The sequence below is a fragment of the Chaetodon auriga genome, chromosome 12, assembly GCF_051107435.1.
Source record: "Chaetodon auriga isolate fChaAug3 chromosome 12, fChaAug3.hap1, whole genome shotgun sequence".
Lineage (NCBI taxonomy): Eukaryota > Metazoa > Chordata > Actinopteri > Chaetodontiformes > Chaetodontidae > Chaetodon > Chaetodon auriga.
Genome location: NC_135085.1, coordinates 7,261,486 through 7,284,710, shown reverse-complemented (window position 1 = coordinate 7,284,710; position 23,225 = coordinate 7,261,486). Strand labels below are relative to the sequence as shown.

Here is a 23,225-nt window from a genome sequence, read left to right as displayed (position 1 = left end):
AAATAAATTGACATGCTACTGGTAACAAGATTAAACCAAAAGATATCAAATGTTGTCCACTCAGCAGCTGACGGGGAGACGCTCGCTAACGTGAGCTGAAAACGCCCGCATGCATGCCGGCATCATGCGGTTAACACATAAAAGAAAAGTTCATACAATGCAAATTCAGCACAAAATGAGATAACACGATGACGATGACTTTCATAAAACCACAGTTTCCTTATTCAGTAAAGCACAGGAGCAGGATGGAGGGCGATGTGTCCAGGAGGAGAGCAGCACTTTCACAGCAGCTTGTTGTTAATATTTTGTTCCTCAGAGGCATCAGCTTTTTTTCAACTGTATTTATGAAGTACAGTATTTTGTACAGTACATTACTGTACAAAATTCCATTTATTTTTACAGCAATTTGTTATAGTGAATGTTTTAATGTTCGTTATACTAAAATATGGCTGTTGCCTTTGGATGTAACGTTTGGTTAGGCTACTGCTGTGGGTAGTAACTTGCTAACATCTGCACCTTACATTTAGAGCATGAAGACAAAGTTGACTTTTTTCCACAACCATACACCAGGCAGCTGTTTTCAGTGGAAAAGCTCCTGTAAACCCTCTGTACACCTTCAGGCAAGTCAGTGACTAGCAGGTGAACACACAGAAGTGAAGTTTTGCAGCTTTAAAACCAGCATACCAAATCAGGATACCAAAAAACAGAGCTAAGAGGATGACATGACTCCAAATAATTCTCTTAGTATTGCTCTCTGTCCTCTTGATATTTACGTAAGCAATTGTTTTGCTAACGTGTTAGCCACCACAGCTTAATAAGATGATAATATGTCACTGCTGTGTATTCTGCTTGTTATGGTGCCACTAAATGAATGCAAATTTAAGCTCCGAAACTAACAAATGCTTCATTGAATCTTTCATCTTGCCCTTTCGGTTAACTAAGGAGAAATTTTCAAATCTAAGAGACCTCTCACTTCATGTTGGCACTGAACGTCACTATCGCTGCATTAAATGACAAATGTAGCTGCTGAGACATTGTGTCGCTCTAACAATTTCTATTCATATTCTAAGCATAAAAACAGACTCCCCGCAAGTATTTTCAGGCATGTGAATGTTTGCTTTCATGAAAAAAAAAACAAAACAAAAAACACTTGCCAATTGGACTGAACAATCCTACTATATGCAAATGTGACCAGCTGGACTGCTAAACCTGCTATATGAGACATGCTGTAATGCTATTCTATGAATATTTTCCAAGGGGCCAGTGTGAACGACGGTGTCCAGATTTAGTGTAGCTGAGCGGCGTCGCCTTCACCTACACCTCCTTCTCCCCTTCTTTTCTCAATCTTTCTCTCTTTTACCAATTGTCAACAGGCAGTCAAAGGCTGATATAATTTGCAAAAAGAATCTTTGCCAGTTTGGATAAGTGACAGACAAAGAAGGAGGCAGGAAGAAAAGCTAAATAACAATGCATCCATATATGGCCATTTGCATTCACACAATCCCTCACGCACCCTCTCTGGCACAAAGCCCTTGTCATATTCATACCTGGACTCCTGCCACCAACAGACACACAAATATACAATCCACTCAGTGCTGTCTGTCCATGGTATTATTTTGAGGGCTGCACTTCAAAACGTAAATGCCAAACAAAAATGGAAATTAAAGGAAAGGAGGGAAAAGGACAGGAAAGGAGAGGGAAGGAAACAAGAGCGGGGAAGGGAGAAAAAGAGAAGATGACAGTGCCTGAGGGAACAAACATCACCTCCTGTCTGGCTCCCTGACAGCAAGGAGCAGACAGGTGGAGAAGGGAGGAGGACGAGCGGAGAAGTGTGTGTCTGTGTATTTGTGTGTGTGTGTGCGCGCGCACAGAGGTGCGGCATCTTTCCAGCTGAGAGAAGGGCATCTGTCCGTCTCCGCTCGACTTGGACTATACCATGTGGCAGCTGTCTGTGTCTGTCTGAGTGCCGTGCTATTAGACGCTATACCTGGCCAGTGTCTCGCCGTAGATCTGCAGTACCATCATGCATCTGTCCAGCCGTCTGTTATCCTCATGCTATCTGTCACTCGGCCTGTCTGTCCTTGTGTCTGTCTCTCTATGATGCAAAGCTGCATGTTCCTGTTGCAGTGGGCACACTTTCTGTCTATTTGCCCACCTGCTTGCTTATCAGATGCACCCATAGCTGTGCTGTTTTCCAGTCACTCTACATACCGTCACTGTCTTTCTGTACATGCTGTGCACATGCCAGCGCAGTCTGTCTCTCTGTTCCCTGGGGATCTCATATACTGATAGATGACTGGAAGATACTGGGATCAAAGCTTCATAGCCCCTGCAGAGAGTGACCCCTCCTCCTCCTCCTCCTCATTTCCCAGCACATGACAGTGGCCTTCAAAACATACACATGCTGTCACCCTGCACACATATACACTGCACATACACACTTGATGGCGTGCACAAAAATGAAGTGTCTGGAAGGAGTCATGGGATGGAGAGGGTGAATAAATCAAGTGTGCGTGTGTGTGTGAACATGAATGTGACGATTTGTTTGATTTTTATGATTGTTTTTTTTGATTGCTGCTCCCGGCGAGGTTAAAAAGTAGCTTAGCACTTAGCTGAGTGCAATCTGACACAGAGGACAGAACAACTGAAATTTTGATAGCTGATAGCTTTTCTGAGTTAAAACAACTAACAAAATAATTATCTTTGATACTAAAATAAACATCAGTTTTCTTGCTCCAACACCGATTAACATACGCCAAGTTCATGGATGCGCTTTTGAGAAACATAAGACATTGTGCGTGATCAGAAATAGCCTCTGTGGCTATAGAGAGGAAGAAAACTCATCAAAGACATCAAAACAAAGCATTACAAAATATAATGTAGTATGCAGCTTTGTCAGCTGCTTAGAGCCAAACATCAGCATGCTAACATGCTCACAGATACATGGTGATGTTTAACAGGTATAATCTTTACCATTGTTACCATCTTAGTTTAGCCTGTTGCATTTGCTAGTAGCTCTAAACACAAAGTACAAGTGGAGCTCATGGGGATTTTGCAGGCATCTGGTCATAAACCAAACCATTAATAAATGAAAACCTCATGATGGCGTTAGAGGTAAAGTCACAGGATACATTGTCACTAGGATATACTGTCTGGGAGACATGACTGCCTGTGCAAAATTTTGAGCTATCCCATCTATTAGATATTAAGCTCATTGCTCTAGAGGAAAAGTCAGGGGATCACTGAAGTCATTAGAGGATCATGAATGTCCAATCCATCTCATTTTACAGTTTAGACCAAAGTAGTGGACCATTGAGCTGACATTGTCATGCTCAGATCTGTCGAGCCCTTTTAAACAGGACTGGCTGTAGTGTTGACAGGAGGCCTAACTGTGTGTTTTGATGTGGTTGCGGCATTCCCCTCCTGTGATGCAGGTGCGGTAAGTAGAACAAACAGCACTCGCCAATAAACGTAGAAGAAGAAGATGAAGGCTGACCATGAGGGGGATGGACTACCTGTCAAAAAGGTCCAAAATTTGCAAGTATCTGAACAAACAGGAGGAGGCTTATCCGTACGTCAGTCAATGTCATGGTTTTTGTAAAATATGCCACATGAATTTCAGTGTGTCACACAGAGGGAAGAGCGATGTGAGCCAGCATGACAAATCTACCGAGGATAATCACGCCCAAGAGGCGCAGAGACATGCTCCACCAATGACTGTGTTTATACTATCTCTCCCATCTGTTAATATGATATTGCCATGTTATTCCTACAACATCATCATTAATGCTGTTCCAGGGCCATCATTGCGACTGACAAAGCCTCAAAGTCCTCATAGGGAGGAGGTTGTGGTGGATGAATGGGTCAGGCACTGGACTTCTGCCTAGGAGAATGGGTACCATGTGGGGACAAATCCCAATACTGACAGGTATGCAGCCCTTAGTCCACACTGCTAGTGTGAGTATTAAAAACTGTTCACAGTGAGGTCTGTGGATTATCCAGAACACGTTTACTCTAGCACTGTTATATTTTTGAAATGTCATTTTTCATGGCTGTGTGGACCATAAACTAAATTCCACTCACCTCCACATGGTGGTGGAAATGACAGACATGGGTGTCTCAAAACCTGAGCAAAAAGTCTGAATGACTAAATACCACAAGGAGTCAGACAGAAAACTGTTATGTTGTAATGTGGGTGAACTGACCCTTTAAACCAGCACATGGTTTACTAGATCATAAACAACACAGCAAAGAAAGAGCTGGCCGGTGACAAAAGCTGAATTTGTACCACGCTAAACCCCTCTAGCTTGTTGTGGCACAAGTTGTCTCTTTACACACTGCCTAAGAGCCTAAAAGCGTATTTTCTGGTACTGTGTACAGTACATCAAGCCTGGTTGTGCTGCCTGGCCAACTGACGTTGCCTGCCAAACACATGTATGGCAAAACTGACTCTCCAGGCTACAGCAAAGTGCAGCAGACGTGCTGCCTGTGCCGGGGGAAGAGAAGAAGAAGAAGGAGCATCCAACGCCCATACAAATGGACACACACAGATGTATAGGTTCAGTTTAATAATGTACACACCGGCTCTATCGTTCAATAATAAAGAGAGTAAAACAGGCAAGTACACACTGCTCTTTTTTCTCTCTTCCTCACACACACACACATGCACACACACACACACAAACACACACATACACACACACACAGAGTCTCTCCTTGGTGGATAAATCAGTCCTTTCATGCTCTGTCGTCTGCCTGGCCCTGTTCTACTGTGTTGCTATAATAGAGAAGGAGCAGTCCCTCTCTTTTACTATTCCAATGGTCACACATACAGCCCCCACCCCCCCAGCCTTCCCCCACCCCCTCTTTCTTCAAAGGGCTTCTGGTGGAGTCAATCTACAAGTACACTGTAGACTGAAGATAGGGGACTTACAGCATGTGTAATGACTGAGGAGGATAGATCAGCCTAATGAAATGAGTGTGTGCATGCACGTGTGTGGGTATGTGTGTGAAGATGGTGAGGTGTAATTTGCTCTTAAGTGATAAGGACGGAGGTAATAGCTTTTTGAAATAGGACCACGACTATGATGAAGATGGTCTGATTAACATGAATATAATAATGTTATCATCGCCCGGTAATCAGGTGATGGCTTAGTGTTGATAATGATGGTGTTTATGATGATGATGGTGCCCCTGTTGAAAAGGATCAGTAATGATTCAAAATGGACAAGATTTCTATGTAGTTATGATCTTACAACAAAAGCGGGATTTTTGTGTGTGCAGGAATGTGAGTTAAAGATGCTACGTGGAATATTTTTGATATTTGAAATTGTACATTGTTTACACCTCTGCCAGTGGGTGTATAGCTCCACCCACATGCTTGTGTGTGTACGTGTGTACGTGTGTGTGTGTGTGTGTATGTGTGTATGTGTGTATGTGTGCCTGATACAAACAAAACAGGCACCCACATGTAGTTCCACAGCTCTGTTAGTGCACTAATATGGTCAAATACCCGACAGGATACTTTTAAATGATGTGGTACGGCAATAACAATAACAGGTTGTCAGAGATTTAAAGTTGCAGAAACTATATAAAAAGGGTAACAGGTCACTTCAGGAACACTCATAATTCTACATGACAGTTTTAAAAAGAGCTTTAAGTCCACTTTTCATGAAGTGCCCTTTATAAAGAATTTGTTCTTTGCTTAATTAATGGTTAATAAATTATTTGCTAATGCTTTATAGCTCAATCATAAGCCCTTAACAAGTTTTAATTTAGCAGAAAATAAAACAATAAATACTCATTTTAATAAGAGGTCAGTGTATGATATGATATATATGGTATACTGGAACCCCTAAATTCGCGTTCTCTCCGCGTTCCGTCCAATGGAGTTGATGCCTGCCATTCTAGACAATGTGTGCAATGCCACCAGTAGTGTTCTGTCTCTGTTTCAGAAGCGTCCCAGACACGGCTCTCAGGTCTGCTCTGTGGAGAATACACGGCGAGTCTATTTTTTGACGGATGACACGTCAATCTGCACAGAGCAGATTGAGCCAGACAGGAGCACAGACACAGGAACGATGTAGAGAATCTGGTAGATTTTCCATTTAAAACACGCTGTGCGTACCCACCATCATACATGAACAATAAATTAAGCAATTCAAAAAAAGAGACAACTCCCCCCATTTAACCATGAAGCCTACGGTAGAGGCACACATTTCAGGACTCAACAAAACCAGGCGGGCAAAAAGCTCTGCTTCTGAAACGCGCCTGGTGGGGTTTGCAGCCAATGAACAGTCATTATACAGACAGAACAGAAATTTTTAAAAGTACATTTGGTACCACTCCTAATAAGACCCTCATTATGAAGGACAGTGGTGGAGGAAATATTCAGATCCTTTACTTAGAAAAATCAACCTGGTACCATGCAAAGCGTGTGATAACGCCAGCTGGTCCACTGTGTCTATGTCAAGGTTTGTCTTGCCTTTGCATGAAAACAACACCTTGGTTGTGCTGGGAACCGCCTACTACATACTACTGACGCACACAGTATGCAGTATCTAAGTTCGTATGTACTACATACTGTTTTTCAGACTAGAATGCAGTATGAAACTATTGAACTGATTTATTTTGCATTACACTAGGCCAGCCTTAGCTGGCTGCTGGTTTGAGAAAATGAAAGTATGCAATAACCCAGCTACTGATCAACCACTACTGCTGAGTAGCATTTACCTGAGAGATGGGTAACTCCTATCAGTTGAAAGGAACCGGATTCACTGCAGTTTTGTTGCATTACTTCATTATTATCATTATTACATAATGTGAGTCGGAGCTCATCCTCTTGGTATTTCTGTAGCATAACGTTATCCTAGTTATCCTTGATCTCTTGCCTCAAGCTTGGTGCCTTTTCATAAAACCTGTTGATTGATATTATTGTCCGTGTCCATGCTGGTTTGTTCATATTGTGAATATTTCCTCAATGGCAAAAGCTACGAAAGTTCAAACAACTGTGGTATGAAAATTAAAAATACCTTTTGGTTGTGGACCTGGCTTTCCTCTGCCATTATTGCTGAAGTCTGCTCTGCTGGCTGCAGTGGTCTGTGTGACTGGGGGCTAAGTGGGGTCTGTGAGTGTGACTGAGCAGCTGACTAGCTACTTACCCTCGCAGGCACTTATGAAGCTTCTCAACTCCAAAAATGTTGGAGCACTTTTTTGATTTGTCAGCAATTTTTGTCGAACTGCCAACATTCAAAATCTACACAGTTGACTTCTCGCCCAAAACACTGTCACAAGTGAATTTAGTGATGAAATATTGTACCAAAATTGTCAAAAAGGTCCCTGTTCCGAGCCCGGCTGGTTGATGTGATCATTCCTCCACTTTGCATTGTGGGATGCAGTAGGAGAGATAGACTGGCCTGAAGCATACTGGAGATTTTTGTCAAATATTATGACATACTGCAGATTTTGCTTTGTTTGCACAGGCCATACTAGTACGTACTGCTAGCATAGCACGTGGTTTAGAATACAGGCCTTCTCATTTCTTGTTTGTGGAACATGAAGGCAGCACCCTCTCATTCTGCAGTCAAGTCTGTAATAATAATTGTTACACCTGGCTACGCTTTCAAAATAAAGCTCACTAAGACACATTTCAGATGACGGTTGCTGTTTAATTAGGCTTAGGCAACAAATTTCTTCATTAGGTTAAGGAAAAGATCATTGGTTTTTCTTCGAACAACTATTTCCTTAAAACACAAGCTTCACACAGGACTCAAACCCTGGTCTCTGTGTGCGCCTCCATACAGGTGTGTACTTTTCACGCAGAAGTGAGGCAAACCATCGCATCGTATCCTGTAGTGGATCGACGAGGGGATCACTGAAGTCATTAGAAAAAATACTCTGTTACAAATAAAAGTCCTGCACTGAAAATGTTACTTTCGTGAAAGCATTTTAATATAATCAGAAAAATGTCCCTTTGATTGCTAATATCATTAGATTTCATTAGCTTGTTGGTACACACGCGTTGATATAACAGCAGGATTTTGCTGTTTTAACTTTGTATGGGACGGCAACTAATATTATTTTCATTATTAAGTGATCTCCTGATTATGTTCAGTTGGGTAGCTAAATTTTAGCAAAACATCATATTTTATAAGCTCAAATGCACAAATCTTAGTTTGAGAAGTAACTAAAGCTGTCCTTAAAATGTAGTAGAGTAAAAAATATGGTATTTCCCTATGAAATGCAGTGGAGTGGAAGTATGAAGTGTACCTCAAATTTGTACAGCACTTGAGTAAATGCACGTAGTTACATTCCCCCACTGATAAAAGGTTTATACACTGTATATAATATCTTAATTAATGGTAATAAATAATGTATTAATAATGTATTTCTTATCTTATTAATGTCTTACAGCTGCTCTATAAAGCATTAGTACATTATTTTTTGACTTAATTACAACATTTTAACCCTTTTTAAAGGGTTCCTTAGCAGAAAGTGCTGCTGAACTTTTTGACATGATGAAGAAACTGCAGTCAAAATGCGTTCTTATTGAATTTTTATTGGAGAATTGCGGAGTTAACTACGCAGACAGTAGCCTACACAGGATGCCTTACCACATGAATATTATGCTAATTAGAATGCGTATTGATTTTTGGATGCCACGATGATGATGATGATGATGTTGGTGGTGGTGGTGGTTGAGGGGGTGGTGGTGATTATGAGTGACGATGAACATAATAATAATCACTTCCGAGAAAGATGCGGGGATGAAGAGATCAAGAGAGGAAAAGAGACAAAACCGGGAAATGAGAGGTAGTGAGAGCGAGCTGAGAGATTTTTAAGAGTCACGTTATTACTGGAGAGAGAGAGAGAGAGAGAGAGAGAGAGAGAGAGAGAGAGAGAGAGAGAGAGAGATAACAGCGTTTGTCCTTCTTGGACTCAGTTTTGTGACCGGCTGACGGGCAGAACGGGCGACGGACAAAGACACTTGAGACAGTCACACCGAGATACGACATTCAGAGGTAAATACAGAGTCATTTTGACTGAACCCAGATAATCCCGTCATTGTGAGCATGTATGATTTGTTTCGCGGCGGTCAGGCTGACTGAAGATCAGACCTAGATTCCCCTCGCTTGTTATTTGGGAAATGCGTTTCTCTCTGCCTGCCTGCTCTTTGGCACCGCTGCTTGGCATTCACCAGAGACCACATTTTAAATTGAAATCACGGTACGTGGTACTTAAAATACTTCAGTGCTAATTTGAGCTTCGCTTTAATTGTTTCAGTGAAATAGATGCTTGTGGTTTATTCTCGCAGCGGACCGGACTCCGTGCGTATTTGCGAGAGCCCGAAGGGTTTGCTGGATTTGTGTCTTTATAAAAGTATATCCCGTAAACCTTCCTGTAAAACGACCCGTGAGTTAGTGACTTCAGTGCAGTTATTACATATTAAGAAATATCACACAATAGACGACACTGATCATGCAGGCTAGTCCTAATTGGGAGCCTGGTCAAAGAGACCGAGGACCTGTCCGCTGCGCACACTCATATGTGCTCTTATGTGGGGAATTTCAGCGCCATACAACAACTGTTGTATCCACTGATTGATTCCTTTATTGATCCATTTGTCGATTCCTCCAGATGTGTAGTCCGTGTTTTCTTCCGACCACAAGATGAGGAGACGGGGCTGTCACTTTTGGTGCAAATTGGACCGGCGCAATATTTTTACGCGTGCGAGCCGATTCCTAACAGACGGCGTGCGTGTGCGCACGCTTGTCTGTCTGCACGCAGCAGTTACTGAAGGACGGCGCGGGGCAGCGACTGACAGACTGTCACATACCGAGCACCGACACCCCGGGGCAAATATTTTACCTGCAAGCCGTCCGTATGCGCAATTTCTCCGTAGTTCAGCGCGTCTCTAATGAGGTTGATCGGCTCCGAGCCGCTTCAGAACACCGGCTTAATTGCGTCCATTTATTACGCGACCCTATAAGTCGGTGATTATAAGTATTTGGCCTCACATCCAGGGGTGTCGGTGATGCGCTTGTGCATAATGCCCCTTTTATACGCTGTGCACAAACGTAATAATGTTTGTGTTTGTGTGAAAGCAACCATTGCCCTTCTGGGAAATACATTTGCTTAGATTTATGACCTGCCTTCTCAGGTGATATCGATTATTGTAGCCTGCTGTGTACCATATTTTTGTAAGAGCAAGAAAAGTGGGTCTGCCATATCTATATATAATTTCTTGATGCCGTGGAGAGCGCAGCCAGCTTTTTGATACAGTCATCTTTGCAGCTGGGTCAATTCTCACGTGGAAAATCTGTGCTCTTATAGCCCCTTGTTGAACATATACATAAAAACTAGTGTGATAACATGAATGGCTCCCACACACACACACAGACACACACACATATACACATTACGGGCCTTAAGCGACTGTAATGGCTCTGATCAGTTTAAGACATGTTTATGCATGTGGACAGCTCATGTATTATACATCAGTGGCAGCAGGTTTTATGGTACAATCACTTCAATTTGTTTATCTGTGTCTATTACGATATATGTGTTTGTGCATATGTTTATCTCTGTATATCTTTCACTATGTGCGGCTGTATCTGTGATTACATGAGCACTTTCTACAATTTTTTGTGAACGAGCTGTGGTATTGCAAGGTTCTTTTTTTTTTATTAGCGGAGAGAAAATAGGAGGAGGGGGACTAGTGATAGGGCATGCACTCTCTCCTCTTCTAATGTGGTTAAGGGAGAGAGCGCAGCAATCAGTGTGTCAGCATTCGGTTAGCAATTGTTTACACCAGATACCTCCTGCATTTACCCAGATGGGGACCTAAGAGTGATCGAGAGATGTGGAGGAGGGCAGAAGAAGAAAAGGGAGAGGGGAGGTTGGGAGACATCAAGGGAGGATAGGAGGGGTAGTTAGATGGAGAAAGATGGAGTAGATGAAAGGTGGACAGAGGTAGGGGTGGGGCACAACATGAGCAGAGATTAGAAGAAAGACTGGAAAATGAGAGGAGAGTCGGAGGAAGTGAAAAGGGAGGGGTGGGGGTGGCGGCGGTGGAAACAGACAGGTCGTACTGAGTCAGTGACTTATGCTGGCGATAAAGCTGCCTGAAGAATAGGAGCTGGAAAGAGAGGTGCTGTAGTTGTGACAAGCGAGGGACACACCAAATCCCATTAGCGGACATTACTGTGTATTATGGCCGACAGTAGAGGAAGGAGTTCAGGATAGATGGTGGGAGAGAGTAAGGAGGATGGAAGAACACCAGCATACTCAGAAAATAAAAAACATCAAGGACATATATGAAAGGTGTATATGTGCTCAAGAAGGAAACTAGAGAGTTCAAGGATGCGCTGGGGAATTGCACAACAAATCAGGTCTTGAATGAAGATTTTCTTTAACCATTTCCCCCACCAATCTTACATAACCTTGTTGCTTCTCCTGCCTGGAGTGCCTTGTAAAGTTTTGCCAGGAAGACATAATGCTTACTAATTATGTTCCAGACACTCTACTGGCTGTCTTTCTTTAAAGACTCCAAACTTCACCAATGACGTCCTCCTTAAGATGTTTGAGAGGCTCCTAAACATGCTGATCAGCCTTCTACGGTGTGAGATAATGTCTTCACACGCTACCCACCTTATGGGAAACACACACAGGGAACATGGTAAACGATCAGTAAGCCTGTATTTCCTTTTGATTCCCTCCTAATGAGAATGGGAGAACCCCCAAGATGTGCACCCATGGGGGCTTTTCTCTTCCGACAGAGTGTGTGGCAGTCGACGGACGCATACCATTCATTAGCTGACAATTCAGTGAAATGAATCAGACAACATGGCCTTCCAGGAATCCTCGTGGAGAACAAGGAAATGAATGCTTAGTGCTCAAGACATGAACATTCCCTAGGGCCCTGACGCGCAGAGATAATATAATGGCAGAATTCCCTTTCCGATTATTTCAAACGGGAAAGGAAACAAGGAGCTTCCAGGATCTAACGTCGCTTCAGATCCTGCTTGTTACTCCCCTCTTCTTGCTTTCCAGGCACGGGAAAAATGGAATGAGCTGTAGAAAAACCTTCAGCTGAGCACTCTTCCTCTGGTGTCAGTCTTTTGAAGGGGGACTGAAAAGCCTGTGACTCCGCAGTGACTTTGCGCAGAACTGAATCTCAACTGTATCATCTCCAATTACCTACTCAAGGCAAGTGACGGACGAGCAATTTTTCATCCATGCGTGATGCTCCCTTTAAACTCCGGATAGATGTGAGAGATGATGTACTATACCTTCCCTCGGTGCCCTTTGATGGTGATCGTGCATCAAAGGAGGTGAAGACACATGATTGCTGATGCTGACTTTTTAAGAGGGGGAATTCGCCAAGGGTTTCAAACACGCGTCTCCCAGGAAAAGTGTGGGATTTAACATCAGCATCCTTCACGCATGTTCCCATGCCCCCCCAATGCAGTGTGCGTTGTCCTCAGCCTCTCCCAGCGCAGCGCCGCGTCCCCATCGCCTCCAGACTGAAGATAGAGCCGGACGGGCTGACCCTAGCCTGGCCAGTGCTATGTCGAGACGTAGAGCCATTCTCTCCCTGGTGGCGATGGGAGGGAGGGAGGGGAGGAGGGTGGTCATTTAGAGAAAATGGCTATGTCTAGCGGTGCAGTGTTTTTCCTCTGTGGAGGCCTTTGGGATGGTGCTGCAGAGTCTGTCACGGTCTGATTGTTCTCAGACCAACATTGCTGTTTACTGGCATGCACGTGGTAATGCAGGCAGGTGGGGATGCATATAGGCATTCACGTATTCAGAAGATGATGCGCACACATATCTGCGACTTAGGAAAGTCATACATAATCATTGTCTTCAAGCAGTCTAGAAATTGTACATGCACACATGCAGGCATGAGCTATTCTGATTTTCCTCAATTTTCTCCCTTCGACAGCAATTGAAAGTATGGAGGCGCATTCTCTTTCTGCTGTCAGCAGGGGGTCTGTATTACTGCTGGAGTGGACTGAATTTCAGAGTGGGATGCTAGATTGGTAGAGGCAACTCCCAGCTCAGTGGTAGATGGCTGTTTGGATGGGTGGGATGAAGAGGACTCCAGTGAAAAAAGCACAACAGCTCGCTCCACTGGAGACATTATTATACAGAAAGACGGGAGGCTGCTCCGGGCTGAATGTGTGTGTCGGTGTGTGTGTTGTCTGTGTATTTACATGTAGATCCTACTGTGTAGAAATGAGAGAGGAAGAGGGCAAGAGAGTCAGACGTTGTCAGAACGAGAAAGCTTACACGGTTGTTGCTTGTATGTGTGTGTGTTGGTTGTAGACGTGCTGCCACTGGCTGAAGTTTTGGAGTGGTGAGCTAAAATGAGCCTTTTCTCCAGTTATTTCTCATGGAAAGTTGGATTTGAGCCAGGAATTGAGTTTCAGATAACACTGCAGAGCAGTTCGTTGTGTTTCTGTCAAGTGCTATTGGAGAGATTTCAATGTTGGCACACGTCAGGTGCACAAATATCACGAGGAAGAAGAACAAAACGTAAATGATTAGATTCCCAGGTTCCCCGAACTTTAGCTTCAGTCAACGTGGCTAGGCTAACGTTAGCTGGTGATGGTCAGTAAGCATAAGACTGCTAAACCACAATGTCCCGTTTCTCCACGTGTTCCATACAGATGATCTGATGTGAGGATGTGGCAGCAATGCAACAAATGTATTTTGCTTTTCAGAAATGTGTTGGAATTACTTTTTCAAGAAGTGAATTATGTCATGAATAATTGATTACATTTTCCAAGTAACTGGCCCAACTCTGCTTCAACCCATTCATGTCTAGACAATGTTTGCTTGTGATGCGCTAATTAAACCTTAAGCCTCCACCAGACTGCAATCAACAACACATAGTGATTGACTTATTGACTTTTGCTCCTCGACATTAGGACAGCGGATAAAACCCATCCCGTTATAAGTCAAGCTAGGCTCAGAGCTTTTTAAGAATGTTGAAGTTAGGTTAATTTTTGTGTGGGGGTCTGTCCTGGCATGCTCAAAACATTCCTTTTAACCATGAGTCATGGTGGTGGGAGGAATAAGGTGTACAAGTGAGGAACAGATCAAAGAACAGGCATATCCATCACACAGCCCAGCTTGCATTACTTACTGTACATGCACAAGGATAATGAAGGTGGAATCTATAACGGAGAGGGGGGGTCAGATCTCACATAGCTGCAGTGAAATGGAGGAGTCTGCAATTAGTGCTTTAGCACATGGAATGTGAAATCGTAATATTCATTTTTAGATGAATTTCCTCCATTCAGACCTCACACTGAAGTGATTTGTTTTGATGCAAATCTTTAAAACAGTTTTCAATGTGACAGCTTTCATTGGCTTTTCATTTCCTTGTCCCCATTCCTCAATTCATGAGCACACGTGAAATTGAAAGCACTAACTGTAGCCACTTAAATAATTTCACCATGGTTTAACGCAATTTAGGAAGACTTTAATAAGCTCTGCGACAAAAGGTGCCAATGACTGTAACCAGCATTTTGGAATTAAATTTAGCATACTCAGGAAATTAACTATTTTTCTGAACAATTGCTTTTGGATAGAAATATTTGCTTGTACAGGAGCTAACCAATTTCTTTGTGTTATTTATCACCCCTGCATGTTGGCTCATCTTTATCACGGCTGCCAGTATTTCTGGGAAAATGCTGCATGTGCCTGAGGTAAGAGTGACTGTGTAGGTGTTTGCTTGGGCTGGTGGTAATGTGCATCTGCACGACTGCATGTTTCACATCAGCTGCAGACGTGTGTTTGTGTATGTGTGTGTGCGTGCATGTTTGTGTCTATCTGTGTGTGTGTGGCCATGACAGAAAGAAACCTACAGTATAAGCTGCCACCCCTGACATAGGAGTCCTGTAGGAATTGAGTAAATCCTATTGTAAATTTGCCTACTCCATGAAGATAATTGGCTTATTCCTGTGTTAAATAGCCGGTCCTACAGGACAATGACTGGGCTTAGCATGCTCCGTGTAGACAGTGTGTCTGTTCCTCTGCTTCTTAGGGAATGAGAGGAACATTACATACTGAATTACTGTATGACAATGATGAACTGATAGCTGCAGTGCATGGCCCAGAGCTCCTGTGCAGGGACTGACATGCACAAGAGTCTACAAGGGCACAAGTTTGATTCCCACAAGGTGGCCCTCTCTTATATGGCTCTTGCTGCTTGATGTATGAAAAGTAGTTACACAGACAGGCAGGTTTAGGCACAATCTGCACATCCAAGACTTCAGAGTTACATTTCCCATGCCTTGTAAAGCTCTCAATTTCTGGTTTTCATACTCAAATCTACACAACAGTTTCAGGTTTCTTTCCTGCTTGGATGTGAAGAAAGTGTTGCTTAGCCTTACCTAAATCATTATCCACACATCAAACACCATCTGGGGTTCACTCCGTTACTTTGAAGATTCCTTCCTCATCAGTCCTATGCCTAAAGGAAACACAGATAAATGCGTGTGTGCAGGCACACATGCAAACGAGCTTCGGCTACATGTGGCTCTTTTTATGCCCATTTTAACCCCAGAGTTGCTCTGTAACCACACTAACAGCGGTTGCCTCTCTGTTTCTTGGCCTCTGGGCGACCGCTTAGTGATGAACCCGGCCCCAGCTGATGCAGCAGCTCAGAAGGGTGGAAAAAAGCACCAAAATGCTCAAACCAGAAAATGAGAGATTCAGAGATGGATGAATTGTCAGCGGATGTGCAGCTGTTCGTATCTGTGCGTGTGTGTGTGTGTGTGTGTGTGTGTGTGTGTGTGTGTGTGTGTGTGTGTGTGTGTGTGTGTGAGGAAAGCTAGCACGCATAATTCTGGGACATGACCGAAAACTGTCTAGTTAGAGTGCATCAGGAAATGGATGAAAGGGAGAATTCCCTGCACGTGGTGAGAGGAGAGAGATGGAGCTCAAACCTCCTCATCTGTGTGTATCCTGATGGCTGCTAAGTTGAACAAAGACAAGCGAGAGACAGTGACTACAATACCTTTTTAAACCAGTGCTCTGTCTCTGTGAAAACAAGCTGGACATGCTGTGAAACGAAACGGTTGAAAGCATCTTCTTAAAGGTTGACTGATGAAATTGAGCACATGAATTGGCAGCACCTCAGGGGAGGTTTTCGAAGCTAAAAATACAGAAGCGGAGGGAGAGTTTGTTCATGCTTATCTCGACAACAACAAATTACATTGATAAATACCATGATCTTTAGTTCGGTGTGATGCATCGAGCTTCCTTCTCTGACAGCGTTACGCAGCTCTGCGGCTGTATTCTGGTGCAGATGAACATGTGTCCAGGTGTGTGTGTGTGCATCTGTGCGTTTTCCAGCCTCTGTGGAATCACAAGGGGCGAGCTGCAGAGCATGAGGTTCATCAGTAGTGTAATTAATGTACTGCGGTTCAGTTGTCATGCGTGATATTTCAGCGCCGTGATCTACTTGAGAAGGCTTTTTGATGAATGGCCAATTAGAAGCAGACTCCTCAAGCCTGGTGGCTGACTGATCTCTTTTTAATGGCACTCCTGTTTCTTTGATAAAACGTAAAATGAATCATCGATACCCTGGCCCCGAGGAGCACCGAGCACAGAATTTAATTGTAATTGGGTGTGTAGCAGCAGCACTTTGGGGTTGAGGCTGTGCCTGTGTGCATGTAGGCGCGTGTGAGAGCACTTTTGTGGTAACAGTGGTCAGTCCCACTCATACTCTGATGCACATGGCTGCTTTTCCAAAACATTATGTATAATTCACTTAATATGCACATTCATCTTTGTTCCTCTATCTACACTATCTACATAGATAACTAAATGTACATTTCAGCACACAGTGTACGAGCGTGCAGCTGTGTGAGCTTACAACAACACCAATCGGGCCTCATTGTCACAGATTTTTGGTGTTTGATTGCTATTACAGCACACTTCAATTAGGCCTGGCAAGTTTCCCTTCCAAAAAAATCCATGCTCAAACTGCACTGCTGTGTTTTTTGATGCTTTAATCAAAAAATCTCATTTTATATGCATAATTAATGCAACAGAAATGAAAAGACGAGAGGGGAAAAACAGCCTTTAACATTCAAAGAAATAAAGTCTCTTTTCTTTTTTATTTGCCAGTTCCTGAGGAGATGGCCAAGATGTATTTGCCGTCTCTCAGAATGGGGTGTCATGGCAGGAGACGGGGTTGTTTGAACAGAAGCTGTGAAAACACACCGTGTAACAATTTGAGCAAGCAGCTAGCATATTGAACCAAAGAGCCCACCAGGAGCATTTGGACCACCCAACGGGCAGCAAAGATCTTTGCTATGCCTTTTATTTTTGCTGCAGTGTTTTCCCGGCGCTCAGCCACTGGAGATTTCCTTGCTTCCCTGAGCAAACAGAACAGGTTCAGAATGAGGTGATTAGTGTTGTCAAAATGTCACTGCGTCCCCTGCTGGTGTTGGAGGGTTGGGACAATAATCTTATAATTCACCGCATGAAGCTGTAGGAATGTGTCTCTTATACATGCCTGCACTGTGATCCCTTTGATTTTTTAGGCGTATGTGTGCTTTCCTCAGCCTCCTTCCCCGGCTCCACCGCACAGTGTGATGGGGCTTCTAGCTAAAATTGCGAACCAGACCTTTCACTGCTGGTCACAATGGAGGCTTGCTCGGCAGGTAGGCACTTGGGGAGATACAGAGGGAATCTTATTTTGTGGATTTAGACTTCATAAACATCATTATCATCTCCCCGACCTTGAGTTGCGGCGCTGTTCAGCGACGACCCCAATTTTGTCAGGAACCTTGAATGGTGATGCGTGCGGTCACATGGGCAATCGAGTCAACAAAGAGGTATTTTCTTCAGTGAGGGGAGTGTGTGGCATGTCGGCATGTGTGTTATGTGTGTCTGAGAGAGCGTGCGCATCTATGTACGTGTGCTGACTCAGTAATCTCTTCTACCCTGCTGCCTGGAACCGTCAGCATCTTTCCTCCAAGCAAAGTTTTCTGACTGTGCCTCTGCCAGATTTAAACTATGTAGAACATTAGTGTAACAGCCCACGCTCTTAGAATACAGATTTGTTCTTGAGTGCACGCCAAATGGCCTCTATATTTTATGAGCCTTCTCTCTACTAACGTACCGTCTTGAGACTAATTATCATGGTCGCACTCAAACACAAAGCTCGTTTATTATTGCATTGACATCACATTTGTTTTGGCTTGGCCTACATGGCAGGGACTTCACAGCGGTACAATGCTGGAATCATGTTTTGAGCTTGACAGCACATGGGTCGGATGGAGAATCTGTTCCGTGCTGCCTTGTACACAACGTTTGTCAGAAAGGTAGTTTGTTCTTTACAGTTTCGTTACTTGTCTCTCCTTCAAGTGGACTTTCCCCCTTTTCTACGTGAAGGACTGCTGCACACCAAGTGTGCTGTTCACTGGGGAGTCACACTTGATTCTTGGGAAGCAGTTTTCCTCTCTTGGTCCTGGCCTAGAAATGCCTTGAAACTTTTTATTATCATAATACTTTTCCCCCCCAGCATGTTGTATCTGTACACTGATTCCAGCTATTTTTACACATACTGCAAGACTATTAATAAAAGCCAGAGTAATGTTGGTCTGAAAAATGGAAATGATACATGGAAGAGGAGTTGAACATTTAAAGGAGCTTCAAGTAATTTAATGTATAATTATTTTTATTATAATATATATATTTTTTTAAAATATTTTTGTATATTTTTGTATTTGTGTTTGTATTGCAAGAATATACTCTTACAGTGTTTAGAGATTCATAACTGATTCAATTTGGAAGTAACATTGGATAATTTACCAATATGCAGTATTGCTACAACCATTCATTTAATATGCCAACTTATTCCTTCCAAGGGTCATAAGTTCACCATAGTCTATCCCAGCATGCACCGGGCGGAAACAGGCAGGAAACAGCCTGGGCAGGCTGCCAGTCTTTCACAGGGCGAGAACAGACAGACAGGCACAGATAGGAACAGATATTAATCCACCAATAACGAAGGCAGTGTTTGAACTATGATGCTGTCAGTGGAGTCCCTAAAAATAAAGTTTTGGTTTAATCTCTATGAGTCAATGATTTTCACATGCAGGACATGAAAACATGGAAACATGACATTGCTGTGAACACAAAAATTAAAGGGCCTTTAAATGAAAAGAGCCAAAAGGCCATGTATGAAATCACAGCACATCACTGCCCCCATTCATCCACAGCAAACCAGCGCCGGTGTTTCCACTTAAATGGCAGATTAGACCTGGTTCCTCTCAGGGTTTAGACAGAATGAGTGCACTCATCTCCTGAGCCTGCTTCCAAACTTCTGAATCACTGCCCACATCTGAGACTTGTTCAGGGATTCAAATGTGTCTGGTGTCTGGCGACCACGAACGGGGTCATCCTCTTCCTATATAGCTAGCTAGCTCGCAACTTAGCTACATCCATTAAAAATAGCAACAAAAATAACAGCTCTTAATTTGAGCTTTCTTTAACCAATGTGGAAAGCTGCTGCTAGACACCACAGCTGTAAATTCAAAATTACAGCGGCGAAACGTAACTTTCTACTGACTACTGAATATTTCCCACCACCGCTTGGATTTACCTGTGAAATACAAATTATGTATCTTCACTAAATACAAAACAGATTCCACCGCTTCTGATATTATGGTTCTTGCAAGCGATTCATTGCTTGAAATGAATACGCCATTTGGTGTGGCTTTGCACACGCTCGATTGATATGTCCTAGTTTTAGTTCGCTAGTTCGGTTTGTTGCACCAGTCACATCTTGACAGCTTTAAGACCTTTAGTGACCTCAGCTATCTTATCTAATGAGATGGAATAAGTGAAAACACCTGCGTGGGTGTGCAGGGTTGTTGTGGCTAATGTTGCTGTGCAAAACAGCTGAATATCATTATTACCGACTACTACCATCAGCTGAATTAATACTTAATCCACACTGACAGATCTATTTATGTCAGGAAAGGGGTCGACTATGTATCACCACACACTGGATACCGATAATATATTTAATCTTGTTGCAAAGGTCATACAATGCAAATTGCATTTGGAAACAGCTAAAAGGTATGTACACTCTTGATTTCAACCTGTCTTCTTCTAGCCAGAATATTTTTAAAATGCTTTGTCAGGGCCAATAATGAGCCAGAAGATAATGGAAGTCCCACTCCTAACCAGTATGGCCTCATCTGTGCCTCATGGACCTGAGGCTGCTGCTGGCCTTTCAAGAGGGGACAGGAAATGTCAAGGAATGGTACAAAGCTAGCTAGTGTTAGTTCCTCCAACCTCAGCTGACGGAGGGGTAATTAGTCCATTATGGCCATTTTTACTTTTCACAACCAAACATATTGTGGTATTAGGTACCCAGACAACAGTCTTTATACTCGCTGTGACATTTCAGATCCAAGGAGGCACATTCAAGCTAGTTTTGAACAGCAAAAGAAAGCCTTTTTGCACACAGTATATGTATTGTTAAACCACATGTATTCACAAAATTCACCAACAAAAAATGGTTTACAATTATGGAGAACCACCAAAATACATACCTCTGTTATAAGGAAAAGATGAGCACCACCAGGCAGGTCTTTTTCAGCAGAACTCAGCTTTCCTGGTGCTCCTCCTGGTTTGGAAACATGAGTGACACATCATCTAAAGGCCTGCAGCAAGCATAAATTCCAGTGTAGCACAGCAGCAAAAGACTGCTCCTATAGGGGCTTGAAATCTCTCTTCATTCACGAGTAAATAAATCACAGGGCTCTCCAAACATAATAATTACATGTTATCATGTGCTGGTGGCTGAGGTGTTTCCTCACCTGTTGCCAGCGGTGGTGCTTGCGATGCTTTTCATCGTGGCAGCATCCACCCTGCTTTGTGTCCAAGTGTTTGTCGTCCATGATCACAGACTGTGAAGATGGCTACACTGCTGATGTTCAGCTGACTCCCACATATTGGCTCATCAATTTTATTGCCGTTTATGTCTGAACACTTTCCAATTTTTTTTGTTCTTGACCGGGCAATAGAAATGTCTCCGACCACCTACATAATAATAATTTACCCTGCCAAAATTGACTGGCCTGCTGCAGCGCTAATATCGGATTCATCGCGGCACATGCATCAGGCCCGCTCTCGCACTTCTTGACTGTGTTTGATGTGTCTTGAATGCGTCAGACTGACATGTTTTCAATTGTTGATTCGTTCCTGTGTTGTCCCAACTCCACACACGTAACATATTCCACTGCTCTACTTTTGTCACCCTCTCTTTGCATGCAGCCACGCAGATATGCTGTGACACACGCAATATGGCAAATGTCAGCAAAGACAAAAGAATGCGCATGAACAGATACTCCTCCGATCACACAGTCACGAGCCTGAAGTGCCACCCCCACCCTCCACATACAGCACTTGCAGCGGGAACAGCTGGAGATAAAGCAAATGTGTGGGGAGTGTGTGTGTGTTCTGGTGTGACACATCTGGGTAAAGCGACACGAGGGGGTCCTGACAGATATGGGCTGAGTGAGAGCCCGTTCCTATTGTGCTCTGTCACAGCTTCTTCCACATGCTTGCCTTCCACTGTCTACTTGTCTCTCGCGTGTTAGGTAACCTGACGCTAGTGTGTGTGTGTGTATGTGTGTGTGTTGATACCACCACATTCTTACACTGTTAAAAGCGCCAGCGACGGTGTGGCGTGGACATGTGCTTGGTGGGTGACATGACATTGGGTCTGTGAAAGATGGAGGGTGAGGGATGAAAAGGACACAACGCAAGTGTGTGAGAAGAGGTGCAGCGACGGGAGCTGCCTTATGTCTTTGCTTGTGAAATGGACAAGAGTTTCAGTTGATGAATGAGAGCATCAGTGACATCGGTGCGTTAGTGTGCGACCATGGAGATGACATCGAAGGCCTCGGGGAACACAAACGATTTCCATTTCGAGTTAAATTCCCTTTCTCTCTTTCTTTTGCAACCATGTGCTTCAAGGTTAGCGCATGAGTTACGCTTCCAGAATGTGTGTGTTGAATTCAGACATTCTTCTTTGCAGTGCGTGTGAGCTTGCATGGGCGTATGTGTGTGTGTAGGTGTATGTGTGTGTGTGTGTGTGTGTGTGTTTGTGTGCGCGTGTGTGTGTGGGCTCCCAGTGGGGATTGTATTTCGGTCAGTCAAGCCTGACAGATAACAGCCCACCGTGCTCGTCACATCTATTATTGAGGGGACGGGAAATTGATCGGCTCTAACGGTGAATGTTACCCTGTCTTCCTCAGCGCCTCAGTTCCTCTTTCTCCTCTCTCTACCACTGTGCTGCTCCCATTTGTCCTCCATCCTTCCCTTCTCGCTGTCGGACTCCCCGCTGCCCTTGTTTTCAGTCATTCAGTTACTTTTTGCCTTCCATCCTCTCAATCTCTCAACCTCCGTGCTCGACCCACTTCCCCCCCGCCTGCCTTGACTCCCTTTGAATTTTTTCTGTGTTTTGGTCTCCTCGCTCTCAACGCTCATTTTTTAAGTAAAACTTTTGAATGCAGACAAGAACACTGTCTCAGTTTTTCAATTGGCAGCATAATTTGACTTCTAGTTTTCTGGCAAGCTCTTCTGCTGTTGAAGTTGTTGTTCCACAGTGCATCAACACACCCGACTCCTCTTCCCCCTCAGCTCGCACAAGTGAGTTAGAGCCCCTTTCACCCTTCTTCCCTGCCTCCCTGCGCTCTCTCCTCATCTCCCCTCTTTCCTCATCAGCAAGAAATCACGACTCCGGCTCACCTTTGATCATTCTCCCTGGGAACTCTTCATCGCAGAAAGTCAAGTGTTTTATCTTTGTTGTGTGACAATTCAGCTCTGGAAAAGACCACGTGCTGCCAGCCAACACTGCTGTTTGCGCCCCGAATATGCGGTGCGGAGAAGAAGAAAGCCTAATTTGAGCTCAATTCATCATGGCAAGATTGCCCTGCATTTATTGATAATTGCTTTTTTCCGTTTAAAGGGATGGCGTTTAAACCGTCAGTCGTGTAAACATGAGAGATGCAGCTGTTGCCGCAATTAACTTCTCACTTTCCCTAATGAAAGGATTAATCCGCCAGCAAATCTCTCGGCTTCCTTTCAAATGCCAAGCCTCCATTCAGCTTGCTGCCAGTGGAAGAAAGGCGGCCCGTGTCGAACAAAATGGGACTATCTATAACCAGAGCCAAAAGTCACATTCA

At 43.7% G+C, this 23,225-nt stretch overlaps 1 protein-coding gene across 3 annotated transcripts in view; it reads left to right on the top strand.

Annotated features, from left to right (window-relative positions):
• The first annotated feature begins 8,890 nt into the window (after window positions 1–8,890).
• Window positions 8,891–23,225, top strand: part of cdh24b (cadherin 24, type 2b) — a 133,509-nt gene continuing 119,174 nt past the window's right edge. For all 3 annotated transcript variants that reach the window (XM_076744851.1, XM_076744850.1, XM_076744852.1), the window contains exon 1: window positions 8,891–9,020. The gene's annotated coding sequence lies outside the window, so the exon portion shown is untranslated. The remainder of the gene's footprint in view (window positions 9,021–23,225) is intronic.